Raw genomic sequence first — 2514 nt, forward strand, 5'->3', positions numbered from 1 at the left:
TTTAAATTTTCACTTCTAGTTGCATAATCACCCTGAATGATACTCCTTACGAGTCCTCTTGATTTCAGGGTAACTGAAGTGTTCATTTCCCATTCTAGATAATTATCTCTAGAGAGATTTAGAATGGCATAATCCATGGGGTTAAATCTCGGCAATCAAATCTCGGCATCTGAAATCATATTATCAATCAATTCATTGATTTAGAATTCTTGCAACCAATTTAAATAATCAGTGCACATGATTTCATAAGTCTCTCTATAATGCTTTAGGCCATACGGCTTTGCATTATGATGTTTATACCTCACGGTCATTATAAGATACAACGATCTTAAGGATCGGATCATGATGCAATCCGGTTTATATAACCATCCGGATACTAGGCCACACGGTCACTTTGATATTCACTAAGCCACACGGCTTTTAATCAATCAAGGGCACAAGGCCGCAAGTGGGAGCAATGCATTAGGCTACACGGCCGTTTGGTATGTTTCGTAACACAATGTCACACAATCCATATCAATTAAGTTTACCCATTTCAAGGTTGGTTATGTTTCAGCTAGATTTTAGAATCAAGTAATCTAGCAACCTAACTCACATTCAATATGTAAATATATCTAATCTTTAAATCAATCTTTCAAGCAATGTGAGATTTAAGATTTTCAAGGCCTTTAGGAATTTCAAACGAGATTAAGGGTTTCAAGGCCTTAAGGATTTCGAATTTTGAGATTAGATCTATCAATCCTAAAATCTCAGATCAATCAATCAAACAATCAAACAATTTAGAAACCTCAATGATCAATAGATCAGATGAAGTCAAAACCGATTTAAGCTTTTAGGGTTTCTAGGGTTTTCTATTTGATCATTAGATCATTAGGATTTTGAGATTCAAAACCTATTAAGGTTCAATTTTAATTGATTTAATCAATCTCAATGGGGATATCAAACTTAAGATAATGAGCTTCGATTTACTCATTAGGGATTCATCTATTATCCTAGGTTTTCGATTAGGATTTTATGGTTCCAATTAGTTTCAAGCAATCCAAATTCGGTATGGGTTCTCTAAAGGATTTCGAATTACCTCAGCCTTAAGTAGGGTTGAATGGACCACCAATATGAGAAGAACCGTGAGCTGGACAAGCTTGAGATCGTCGGTTCATGGTCATGTAATGGATCGCGAACATCTTTGTGTTGAGATCTTTGCACCAACTCCTCTCAGCTCATAAAACAAAAACAAGGAGTATTAGATTACATGAACACCATAATCTGAACAAGATATCATCAAACAACTAAGTTATGATAAACTTATCTTTCACAGGATTTGAATTTGGCTAGAAAATCTTGTTGGTTCGGATTAGGGTTCCAAAAGACCAAGACGGCGCCGCGTATTGTTCCTGCGAGTGAGGGCGCGTCTGAGATTGGATCGACAAACGGTTTGATCTGATGGATTAGTCTCGTCAAGAGCTTCAATTTGATATGTGGCTCGTCGTCTGGTTCCTCAGGGTTTGAGAAATAGATCGATTTTAAGTTGTGCCTGGATTAGAGTTTGTGTGACGGATTTTAGGTTAGGTTTTGTCTCAGGGTTTAGGAGTCTATCGTGCTGATAACGTGTTGTAATTGGAAGGGTTTAGAGACTGAATATTTCTATGTATTATTAATGATCAATGGGGGTTCCTTTATATAAGGATTACAAGATAAAGATAAATGGAAAGAGTACATATCCTAATCCAACAGGAAATAGGAAAACTACTAAAACATATAAAATGAAAACATCCTAAGTTCTAAGTCGGCCAAGACTAGACGACTTAATACTAAGTCGTCCAAGACTAGCCGACCTAATATTAAGTCGGCCAAGACTAGCCGACCTAATACTAAGTCGGCCAAGAGTAGCCGACTCTCTCTCTCTCTCCATTGGACGCGGCCACGGCTGGGCCTTGTCGTGGCTGATGGGTCTTCTCTTCTTGTCTTGGTTAATGGCAATCCACTCCATGATTTATAACATATTCATCTATATTATTAAAAGAGAAGTACCCATTTGAAAATATTCTTACTTCATTAATAAAACTCCCTATTTTTTTTTGCTTGTCTTTTTTAGTTGCATTTATGAAATATCCTAAAACGAATAAAACTGCCTAATTTATTACTTGTCTTTTCAGTTACATTAATGAAATATGCTTAAATGAATTTAAACTTCCTATTTTATTGTTTGTCTTTTTATGTTACCTTAATGAAATATCCTTAAATAAATTTGGACATAATGTCATTTAATCAACCAAAAAAACTCATGAGTTATCCTTACGTGCATAATTTTAATAATGGAGATTTTTTAAAACGTGCATCATTAAAATGTTACCTAAAATATGCAGCACTAATATATAACATGCATCAATAAAACTAGAATTTGACTCACACAATTGTACGGATATTATTTTCAGTTGATTAAATTTAAAAATAATTATTTATTCAAAACATATTTAAGAATAGCTATGTTTTTAAAAATTATATGGTATTATTTGC

Source organism: Brassica oleracea, chromosome C9 (assembly GCF_000695525.1).
Source record: "Brassica oleracea var. oleracea cultivar TO1000 chromosome C9, BOL, whole genome shotgun sequence".
In the NCBI taxonomy this organism is placed as follows: domain Eukaryota; kingdom Viridiplantae; phylum Streptophyta; class Magnoliopsida; order Brassicales; family Brassicaceae; genus Brassica; species Brassica oleracea.